This window comes from Colossoma macropomum, unplaced genomic scaffold (genome assembly GCF_904425465.1).
Source record: "Colossoma macropomum unplaced genomic scaffold, Colossoma_macropomum, whole genome shotgun sequence".
NCBI classification, from domain to species: domain Eukaryota; kingdom Metazoa; phylum Chordata; class Actinopteri; order Characiformes; family Serrasalmidae; genus Colossoma; species Colossoma macropomum.
Genome location: NW_023495254.1, coordinates 760,969 through 773,825, shown reverse-complemented (window position 1 = coordinate 773,825; position 12,857 = coordinate 760,969).

The following is a 12,857-nucleotide window of genomic DNA, read 5'->3' as shown; positions in this document are numbered from 1 at the left end:
TTAATTGCACATAGAGTTTAAATATAACCTTGCTAACTTTAGCTTCCCATGCTGGCCTAAGCTGGTTTATGCTGGTATACGCAGGTCTACTGCTGGTCTGGTGCTGGTTAACTGGTCACCCAGTATGGTGATGCTGGTTAACCAGCATATCAGCATCCAAAACACAACAAATCATCACTGTCAGAATAAAAACACTCATACCCCCAATCATGTCCCCAAAAGCTTTATGGGACGAGAATAAAACATTTTGGAAGTTGAAGGAAGAATTATTTTCTACAAATAATTTTGTCCCACTGTTACTGGTCCAGTTATCATGAAATCTGACCATCATACCAGCATCCAAAACACAACATATGCCAGTTTTGCTGGTGACCAGCTATGCGGGTCTATGCTAGTTTTTCTAGCAGGGTTTTAGCTAGTAGTCCTTTTCGTCTAAAAGCCATTTATGCATTTATGTTGTCCTTTTTAATGATGATATAAAGGCAGTTACCACAGTTGCAACAAGGTGATATGTAGGTTAACTGTACATATGTAAAAATAACTTTAACAGACCATCAATGTACCATTTGTACAATGTTATTTGACTACTTTACATTGATTGACTGTTTGCTTCTTTCCTCAACCATAATGAAAATAAGCCAGCAAATTCATGTTGAATTTATGGAGAAGATCCTTGTAGAGAAGATGAGTCTCCATCACCATTTAACGCTGCACTGGTTAGCTCTAGTATTAGCTGTAGCTCTAGAGTTACCTCTGTAGCCCTAGAGTTAACTCTTGTGATAGTTCTAGTGTTAACTCTATTGTGAGTTCTAGTGCTAGCTCTGTAGTGTTAGCTCTAGTATTTGCTTTAATATTACCTTTATTTTTAGCCCTAATGTTAGCTCTAGCATTAACTCTAGAGTTAACACTTGAGGTAACACCCCATATGGAAAATATATATATTCCAAATGTATTTATCAAACATATTTCTGCAATGTATGAAAATGGCCAGAAATGAATCTGTTAAATATATTTTTAAAATGCATTTGTTTGTTCTTATATATTTGTAATTGTATGTAGTTTTAACGAAGGTTACAGACATAACTAAATATACATGAACTGAATGAACAGTACTTACGTCTCTGTTTTGCACTGTGCTTTGCCTTAACTATTGTATGTATTTTGTAAAATGTATTTTAAATAAACAAGATATCAAATCATTTAACTGCATTGTCAGTGTATCAGTACCTACAACGCTTGCTATTGCCATGTTAAACGTTCATTTGCTACTACTTAAAAGTAAGATACTGGAATTTCGTACATTTTAAAATGTATTTGATAAATATATTTATTTTTGTATGTTGCATTTCTATGTGTAATATTTCCACATATGTTTTAAAATAAATGTATTTGGTTAATATGGCAATATTTTCTGAAATGCGTTGGTGTTTGGGATGTATTTCAGCATGGATTGCAATGTATTTGAAATTTATTTCAAATATATAAAAATACATGTCCATATATTTTTTTCATATAGGACTAGAGCTCTAGCTCTAGTATCAACTTGAATTAGTCGTAGTGTTAACTGTATTGCTAGGTTGGATGTTAGCTCTAATATTTGCTTTCTTAACTCTAGAGATAGCTCTAATGTTATTTCTAGTCTTAGCTCTAGTGTTTAGGTCTAATGTTATCTCTTGGGTTTGTCCTAATGTTAGCTCTAGTGTTAGCCCTATGTTAGCCCCATTGGTAGCTTAAATGTTAGCTCTAGTGTTAGCCCTATGTTAGCCCCATTGGTAGCTTTAACGTTAACTCTGGTGTTAGCTCTAATGTTATTCCTAGGCACGGCTGGTATTAGCTCTAATGTTACCTCCAGCTCATCTGTAGCCTCACAAATTGTCCTTTGTGCTACTGTATTTTTAGCCTGCTAGCACCAGTGCTAACACCTAAAAAAATAAGCGTACTGCCCGATGTAAGATGCATGTGGTGCTCTAAGAAAAACTGCAGTGGAGCAAAAGGGCTCATTTGTGGGCAAAACTTCACTTTTAGCTGACATGGAGAAGCAGCTTGGTTTGCTGAGGCTGAGTTGAAAGCAGGAAGCGGCGTGTACCACACAAACCTAATGTGCCACAACAGTTAACCATTATTTGCGCTTGACCATGACAGATAAGTGTTCTCTAGCTTGCAAAATTTGCACCAGCTGCCATGCTGCTTCCCAATTGCGGTTGACCCACCACATTATGGAGCAAATTATCATAGAGCATCTAAGCACTGAAGCGAGGGACGGTTCTTAATCTTTTCCAACCCCGCAGTGAAACAGTGTGTGTTCTTGCATAGTAGTGGACTATGTACTAATATGCAAGTCAAGTTTATTTATAAAGCACATTTAATAACAATAGTGGGCAAAGTGCTGCTCATAAAGTGACATATATAACCTCAATATTCAGGAAAAAAGCAATTACACAGAAGCCTCAGTAGCTAAATGTCACATTTTTGGGTTGGTAGTTTGTCACTTTTTGCCTTTATTAGAGCTTACGTTCTTTTCAAGAGACTTGCTTTCATTTTTTTTCCAAGAAATCTGCAGTGATACTTTTCCACACCTCCAAATTTCAGTCTTAGGCCTGATCCCATTTCTTATTTTTACCCCTACCTCTTGTTTTCGAGTGTCACTTTGCTCCTTGGAACTGAGTTACAGGAGGTAGTGGTTAAAATGTTCCCCTATGAACTGGGACCCTCAAATAAAAAGGAATATTACTTCATTAACAGGCTACTAGTGCTGCTCTGTAGGTGACCTGGCCAGTCTGCAGTGATAGCAGAGGAGGGTAAAGTTCAGCAACCTCACTGCTGGGCTTTAGTTACATTTAGGGAGTCATATGTCTTCAAATAGGGGGGATGACAATTATTTATTATAAGAATACAAATTCTTCAGTGATACGAAGCTGAAGTCGGCTATTCACCAGCAATTTGGCTAGCCAAATTTCCTGTTCCACCTTAAATGGTGCAGCAGTTACATTCTAGTGTCTCAGGCATCAGTACTGCTGACCATAAAAAAGGACCACAATATCCTGCCATAATATCCTAATAGCCATCGTATTTTCTTTTACAAAACTTTCACGTTTGTGGGTTTCTTTGGTCACTTGTGCAGCCATCTTGTCAGTTTTTCTTTTTTTTTTCCCATAATACTCTGTTTGGAGTCTCTGAAAAAGCTCAGTTTGGAGGGCCATATAGGCAAACACTTTGCCCTACACCTCCATCTCAACAAAAATTGGGGCACTCTACCCCTAATCGTGCAAAACAGAGGGGTAATGGCTAAGTGGTAGGGGCAAGGGGTGAAATGGGATTGGGCCTTAGAAGTTGGCTACATTGTCTGCTGTTCACCCTCCAAGTAAATCCAAACACATTCAGTGATGCTGAGGTCTGGACTCTGGAGTGGACAGTCCATTGTTCTGAGAACACCTGCAGCTTCTTAGTTCGATTTGCAAATTTTGCAAAGTTCAGTCTTCAAATTTGGTTGCATTTTCTGCTTCTCGCCTGTTATCACAATTACGAATTTGATATTATAAATGAGTCATTAGAGACTTATCAGTCCGTAAACGCTATCTCCACGTCTTAGTTTCAGCGTTCTAGTGCAGATTTTTGACTGTGACAGTTTTGGTGCTCTACCAGGTCTTGCATGGGTGTTTAAAGTACTATATCCTCTTTATATTTTTCATAATTTCTTTAGAAAAATAATTTTGTAAACTACTTTTAATTTGACTTTTTCCTTGCTTATGCAAGTGGATTATCTTATATTTAATTCCCTACTATCTCCTGAAAAATTAATAACATAGCTTATTGACATTTTGATGGGAAATAAATGAAAGGTGGTCTCTGAATTTTGCACGTTGTATATAAAAAGCTGATAAAACCAGTAATGTGATCATTTCTTGTAAATGTACGAATTCCACCTTTTCCCATCTATTTTTGGAAATCATACACTTCTCGGCCCCTAGTGTTTGATCTAAACATCTTGATTAACGTTGTAGATCAAAAAGAAGATCAAAAAAAAGGAGTGAAATATAGAGGCCTCCAGTTTTCTGTTATCAGAGAGAGCTAATCGAGCGATGGGGCTACTTGAGAGGAGAGGGCCTACAAAAGCTCCATCGCTCCCCTCAGGACACAGCCGTTGCAGCCACCAGAGAGTGTATGACACGGCTTTGGCCCCGTGCCTTTCCCAGCATGCCCCTCGAGTGCTCTGATCTGATTCTGATCTGGCTGATTGCTCCAGCATGTGCGCTAGCGCAGCTCTCTTTGAGGCTCTGTGTCAGCGTGTGCTTCAAATACTGCAGCGGGCTTTGTTCATATCTCTTACATCAGGCCGTGCAAAGGTTTTTCACTCTAATGTGCGATGTGATGAGATTGAGCTCGAAAGAAAACAACATTGAAACTGTGAATTCTAGCTGAAGCATATGGATCCAAATGGTCTAGACTATACTGAACAAAGCGCTGCACTGAATCAGCTCAATGGAAATCTGCACTTTAATTAGACAAAGAGTGCCGTGCAAAAGTCAGATCAAATCAAAACAGACATCAAGTGCAAGTTATTCAGGAAAAAAGCAGGAAACATATTTAACAGAAAATTACACAATAGTCAGTATAAAATCAAATCTGTCAGCATTTAATTTGTCCACTCTTTACGTTCGTGTGCTTTTTTACTGACTTTCCAATTCTTTCAGGCTTAAAACCAATGAGTTTGAGTTGAGTCCTCCCAGCAAAAGGCTCCCAAAGGAGTCACTGACATGTTCCCCTTCAAAAAAGATAATAACACTCACACAAGCAACTATCTAACTCACCTTAACTGCCTTGCAAAGGAGATATTTCTGAGGAGATATATTAGATCATCCATTATATTGCTGTTGTCGGAAGAAAACCTCGTATTTCCATTTTTGATGTTTTTCAGTTTTTGACATAATTTGAAAATACCTGTTGCCCTTTACATTGTATATAAATTTCATGATGAATGGACTAAAAGAAACGGCCCAAAATTACTTTGAAAAAATTCTGGTTCCACTGACTTACATTAAAAGCAAAATATGTTTTTTCCTTTTCCTGTTAAGTTTTCATTTTGGAGATACAAGGTTTTCTTCTGACAACAGTAATATGCATTATATGCCTTCAAAAATGGTGGGATGCAACAATTTTTTATTACTACCCACCCCTCATTTCCTGTTTCACCTTAAATGGTGCAGCAGGCGTCAGAATTGCTGTAACATTTAAGGTGGAACTGAACATTTAGCTAGCCAGCTTCCTAGACATTAGCATTCTGCTAGTGATTTTTTATGCTTGTGATAAAGAAAATGACTGTAATACAGCGAAATGACATTAAACTAAGACAGTACAATGATTACCATGAATGGAGAAAATATTCACATTTGTAGGTTTCTTTGGTCAGTTGCATGGCCATCTTGCCACTTTTTTGATTAGATATATAAGGTAATCCACTTGCATAAGGAAGGGGAAAGTCAACTGTGATTCGTCACAAAAAACAAAAAAAATCTGCACTAGAACATTCAAACTGGACGTTTCAGATGTGGAATAAGGTTCTAAGTGCTGATGAGTCTTAATTTGTAAGTGGGATCAAGAGAAGCAGAAAATACAACCAACATCTATGACTGAACTTTGCAAAGTTGTAAAAATGTAAAAATGAATGGGACACTATAGGAAGAATGAGGGATGAAAAACGACAAATAGATGAGTGCGGGTCAGTGTGGCTATGACAGTTGAGTTTGAGGGCCTGCCCTGAATGAGCACTTGCAGTTTGGTGGCTGTCAGGCAAAGAAATAACTGGGCTTGTTTGGGGGCAAAAATGAATGGGAGTCTATGGGAGAAATGAGGGATGAGAAAAAAAAGACAAACAGACAGACGAGTGCGGGTCAGAACAACACTGAATTCATGCTTCCTAGGGGACTGCCCTGAATTAGCATATGCGAAGTACAGAGGATGGACATGCAATTTTTCACTCCATTCATTCCTATGGGAAAAATATTCGTAATTCAACGAAGATTGTACGAAAACCGTACGTCGGATCAAAAAGCTCCATTCCCAATTAGACTGAAAAACTGAGATATGAGGTTTTGTCCTGATGGCAGCGATATTATGTCGTGCTGTGTTAATATAATGGAGTTTAATTGATGCCAATACATCTCACATGAAGAACATATGGTTCAAGTTAACCTAATGAAGTCAAGCGTAAACAGAACTTGAAAAAGTAGAGCACTGTCAGCTCAGTGGAAACCAAATTTTTGGGCTTTTGAGTTAACCTTACTTGCTGAAGAAGTGTGAAAATTAGAAAGTAACTCTGACTCATACATATTTATTTAGGCTTGAACCTGTTCAGTAACTTTACTGAATTTATTTGAGACAATACATTTGGAATTTGAAGGGGAACTCCATCCATTTTGCAAAATTTCTCAATCATTCAGTGGTTTAGACGTAAGCAAATCATTCAGAGTGGTTCAGTGTGAAACGTGCCTTTCTAGAGATATTTACTGAATCAGAGTTGTTCACCATTATAGTGCTAGGAGCCAGACGTCTGAAGCATTTAATGGCTCTGAAAGCTACATCTCGTTAAGTTATTACACAAAATGGTTATGAATGCATTGCTTGATACCTGAGACATTGTTTTGTGATAGTTTTGTTATAAAGTTTTGGCAGAGGTACATACAGGGCATTGTAAGGTAAAAATAGTGCCCAAAAGACATATTTTTTTTTTTTCAAATTTAGCACTATTTCACTATTTTAGATATAAAACCTTATAAGACACATGTAAGTTCAGTGGTCACTCTGAATTGCAGATAGAATTGTGATATTTGTAGTGTAGACATTCAGACGTCTGGTTCCTAGTACTATAATGGTGAATAATTTTGAATTTCTCTAGAAAGGCGCATTTCGCACCAAACCGCTCTGAATGATTTCGTTTACATCTGAACGGTTTGAATGATAAGTAATTTTGCAAAATTGGAGAAGCTCCCCTTTAAGTTTACAGCTGCCATAAAAGTGAATAAAGTTATAATATATACATATCCAGAATCCCTCCTGTGTCAGAAGCGGTGGGCTGAAAACTTTAAAATACAAGATACAAAAAATTTGATCCAAAAAAATGAACTTATACTCAAAGGCTGTTTTGACTGGAAATTAAACAAATGAAACTAGTCTCGAATAGTCCTATATATCAACATAATGCTCTCTTTCAGTGTACTTACTTTTGGCAATAGTGGAGTCAATGTAGCTTGTTTTATTCACGTGTGAATGATGTACAGATTTGAGCCGAGTCAGTTCAATGCCTCAGTTTTTTCAGGCCTTTGTGTAAAATGTACAAACACCCTCAGTGTCACTAATCTCAGCAGGAGTGAAACAGATGTGAATAATACTGAGCTTGTTTTGTTTACGTCCTCTCAGTGATCATCGGAGCATTATTCCACACTTGCCAAACTTGCGGCAGTGCCAGAACACGTCTGTCAGTGATTTCAGTTCCTGCAGGAGATTCATAATGACGGAGAAACCTCTTCAGCTGCTCTGGCTGTGAACAAACCCTCCAGCTGTTTTAGCCAAGACTTTCAATTGGTAAAACAAAAAATCTGCCTCCATTTAGTCCCAGTTAATACAGCCAGCTGCATCTCGCTGCACAAAACAAAACACTTAGCAGCTTTTCCCTCTTAAGCAGCACTTACTGGAGTACATGCATGACTGGACTGGAGATTTATAATAGCCGTGGTGGAAAATGAACTCTAATTATTAAAATAGGACACAATATGTTTGAGTGGAGAATTATGTGAATTACATAAATCCTAATATAAATTTAAATAGGAATATTCCTATCAAATAACCAGCAATCAGACAGCATGCACTTTCTAGAACAATCAGTTCTAAGGAATCTGCTGCCCTCTACTGTTCACTCTCTTACCTGAGCAGCATTTTGAATTATGAATTCATATTGGATTGACACTGTTTTTCCAAGCTTTAATGCTTGATGTATATATGAGCTCCATTATGTGGACATCTATAATTCATACAAACCAGTGGCATAACTACTTGAAGGAGTGGGGTGGGCAATTAGACTGGGACACATGGTGCAGAGCTCATGTATTTGGCCCCTCATATTGATACTGCATACACATGATTCATTGATGTATATCTGAGCTCAATCATGTGGTCATCTATAATTCATACAAACCAGTGGCATAACTACTTGAGGGAGTAGGGTAGGCAATCACACTGGGGCACATGGTGCAGAGCCCATGTATTAGGCCCCTCATATTGATACTGACCCAACTGTATACACATGATTCACACAAAGATCCCATTTCTAAACAACATACGTCTCCAATTAACTTCTATCAACACCACAGAGATAGAACTCACGCCCATTCATTCATTGTTTATATCTCAGCAATTAAGTATATTTACAAGGAATGATTACATTACTGATTATATTAGCTTATTGACGTACAGCATTATGCAAAATTCAGAGACCACCCTTTTATTTTCTGTTAAAATGTCAATTAACTACATTATTCATTTTTCAGGACATATTTCTGAGGAGATAAGATATAAATGAACTTACCTGCATAAAGAAGGAGAAAGTTAAAGTAAAATAAGTGGAAAAACAGGAGATCCCAAAACTAGAGTTCAAATAGTATTTGAAAGCTACAAGGAAAATGGAGCTCCTTAACAACAACCTGCAGGATCTGGTAGACCACCAAAACTGTCCCCATCAGATAAACAGCACTTAAAGCTTTCATCTCTGAGAGAGAAGAGAAAATCAAGCTGCTTCAGATCTGAAAACATCCACAGGTGTTTCTGTCCATCCTTCCACTGTGAGACTCAGCACTATGGGTCTGAAAGGATGTGTAGCTGTCAAGAAGCCTCACTGAGAAAAGGAGAACGTTTACAAATCAAACACAGAAGCTGTTGGTGTTCTCAAAACAATGGACTGACCACCCCAGAGTCCAGACCTTAACTTCATTGGATGTGAATGTACTTGGAATTGTGAGAAGCAGGAATGCAACCAACTTCTAAGGCTGAACTTTAGAGGTGTGGGAAAATATCCCTGCAGATTTCTATGAAAAACTCAAAGCAAGCTATGCTGCTTATTTTTTTATTAACTGGGGCCCAGAAGGTTCTAGCAGGCTATACTTTTGAGATTTGACTGTTTGTGGAGTAAACTGTTGCAGGTGTAACCCCCCACCCCAACCCCCTGTCCTGTGCTGTGGTAATGACCCCACTCTTCACTTCTGTGTAAAAATGGAGTTAGAGGAAGTTAGATGGGAAGTTGTTTGTGCCCTGGGGGGGACGTTGAGGGGAGTGTTTATCCTATCTGCAGCTTTTTATCTTCATTCAGTTTAATAACTTCCTGCTGACAGTACATTACGTGCAGTGCTCCTCATCACTGTGATGCATGACTCAACTCAGAGTCGAGACTTAAACCTTGTGAAATTTCAACTTGACAAAAAAATATGAAACCGATTCAGTTCAGACCACCAACCTGAATGCAGTAAGCGAATACCTTTAGTTTCCAACCTTACATACACTATATGGACAAAAGTATTGGGACACCTACACATCACACCCACAGGAGCTTTTATGACATCCCCTTCTAAATCCATTGGCATTAATACGGAGTTGGTCCCCCTTTGCAGCTATAACAGCTTCCACTCTTCTGGGAAGCTTTCTACATGAATTTGGAGAGTGTCTTTGGGAATTTTTGCCCATTCGTCTAGTTCATCAAGGTGTTAGATGGGGTTGAGGTCAGGGCTCTGTGAGGGCCAGTCAAGGTCTTCTACACCAAACTCACCCAGTCATGCCTTTATGGACCTTGCTCTATGCACTGGGGCTCAGCCATGCTGGAACAGAAAAGGTTCTTCCCCAAACTGTTCCCACAAAGTTGGAAGCATAGAATTGTCCAAAATGTCTTGGGCTGATGAAGCATCAAGATTTCCCTTCACTGGAACTAAGGGTTCTAGGCCAAGCCCTGAAAAACAGCCCCATAGCATCATCCCTCCTCCACCAAACTTTACAACTGGCACAGTGCAGTCAGGCAGCTAATGTTCTTCTGGCTTTTGCCAAACCCAGACTCGTCTATCAGACTGACAAATAGAAAAGTGTGATTCAATTCCACAGAATACGTTTCCACTACTCCAGAGTCCAGTGGTGGCGTACTTTATTTCTGCACAATTGTAGCCATGGCTTTTAAGGGATGGAGAATGTTCTCATTGTGATGGGTGTTTGTGTTATTTTTCATATAAACAGTTAATTTATTATATATTTTAAATTGCAATATGGATGTACACCAACTGGCGCCTTCACTAAGTCCACCTCCTTGTATCTACACTCACTGCCCATGTTATCAGCTCCACTTACTGTATAGAAAAACAATGACGTTTGTACTGTTTTCAGTAAAATACAGTTCAAAGTAGATTTAGAATCACTGCTTTGTATTTACTGTTCACTTATTATCTACTGTCAACTTATCTGGAATTGGGTTTGCAATAGGAAAGCCCAAAACCTAGCAGTTTCATATATTTCCCATGCCAAAACAGCTCAAAAAGGGCTCCATAAATACCTAGGTGTGTCGGGGTGGGAGTAGTTGGACACAGAGTCCACAGAGCTAGAGTTAGACCCTTTGATTATATGTAAATAAGGCCATTGCTTAAGTAGTTAAAACTACATTTTTACTAAATGCTTAAAAATTGTGTCTATTTTCATTAATATTATTTTAATTTACATATTTCAAACACTTATTTAAAAGATCGCTAAATAAGCTCCAAGAGACAGAGCAAGGACACCAGTAGGAGGTGAGCATATTGACGCTGGCATGCTGTGAATTTCAGATTATTAAATGCTTTTACCACAAATGATGCTATGGTGGAGGTTAGAATGCGGACTGCTTTAGTGACATTTGGTCAGAAATAGGTATAAAATGAGAGCTTTCAACAACAATTCTTCAGCAAAAGATCTCTGAGGACTAGATAATTTTATTCCCAAATAAATCCTTTGAATAAAATGAAGCAAAGCGAAATAATGATGTGGAAAGAGAAAACTCCTTTGATTATTTTGAGTGATTAAACTGTTACGAGGTTATTCTGTACAGATAGGCACAAAGAGCAGAATCAGCTGCAGTTTGACTCTGTACTGCTTCAGTTTAAGTAAACAGTGTTTCTGCTGGGTTTGTTTACACTAGACGATAATATATGACTTTAATAAACTTCTTACAGATAGGTGTGAGTGTGTAATTGTGTGCCATTAATATTTAGAGGGTATTGAAGGTGCCCTCTCTGGACCACACTGTAGATCAGCATCAGAGAAAGTGCTGTTGTATGTTTTATTAATATTTCATGAGATGTGAACTGTGTTATTTCAGACCCTTAGCTGTGTTAAAAGTAACACAAAATACACTGGTGAGCTGGAAAATTCCAACCTCCTCACTGAAAAAAACATAGAAAGCAAAGCGCTTCTGTTGGTTCTTGATGGGTTTTTTTTTAACGTGTTTTGGTTGGATGGTTTCCTAATGAGATCTAAAGGTGTTCGACAGGAAACTAGTGGTCTCTATTTGAAAGCATTGAGCCAATTATTCCCATTAGAATAAATATAACAAGAATATATATATATATATATATATATTTCTTGTTCTATGTGGCATGAACATATCTAGAACTTCCAATCCTAAAGTGATGCTTTTTAAATTAGTCTCATCTACTGGGAATCAAAACATGATTGGCTGATTCCTCACTTCATAAATATACTGATAGATAATCTAACATGTTAGGACTTCTGTTCAGCTCCTGAAGTCTTAACCAATAGGAGAGCTCACTTAGCTGTATCTACACAGATACTACAGGACTGGCCAACTTTCCACCAGACATTTCAAGAATAAATCCCTTTTGTTTCTATCTAAAACTTAATAAAACAAGAGTTGTACTTAAACATGGACATTTGAACATAGAGATCTGCATATCTATTGGTGTGGGTCTTATTTTTTTATTTAATTAATTTAATTAATCTATTGAAATATATATATTATAGACACATATTTTATTCACATATTATTCTCTGAAGGCCTAGAATGCCCTGAGGGTTCACCATTGATAGCGTATAGGTGTTTTGTGTTCTATGTATGACCAGTGGCTGCACTAGAGTCTCTGTTCTGAGTCCATAGATGGAAAAGCTGCTTATATAAAAGTAATCGAAGTAGCTTTCTAAGAACTGTGGAGGTGCAGTAGATGTCCATGCTGATTATTCACAGTAACACCACAGTGGATTTGAATGCATTTTAATAATTCTGAATGCCCACAGCTAATTCATTTGAATGACAAGCAATTTCTGCTGCCTCTCTAGAGGTGAGAGGAACAAACTGTTGAAAATGTTCAAAATCATCTCTAATCATGTACACAGTCTCAGTCTATCAGGCTTTCAATTCTACAGGAAAAGGCTGTTGAGTTGATCAGCAGTAATTAAACTTTTTCATATCTGAGATACTTTATTGTTACACAGTACTGGTCATACAGGTATATGGTAGTGCACATGAAAGTTTAACCTGAGAAAGAGCTGAATACTAATGCTATGACAGCATATTTATCTTTCTATTAGCATGTCTGTCCGTACTCTGTGTGTATTATTTGCTCATTTACTGAAGTGCTTTCTGTTTAATGTTCTCTTCTAGTGCTCCAGGCTACAGTTCAGGCTGACTAATGATGTATCATTGGTAGCAGGATGGAATCAAGAGGCAATTAACACATCAGAAGCCGTGATAGCGCAGATCAGTCCATATTCACACCATTAACCTTTTCAGAAGCCCATTGGCTGAGTGGGGGAGTATGTACCTGGCAGGAGAGTCCGACAGGTGG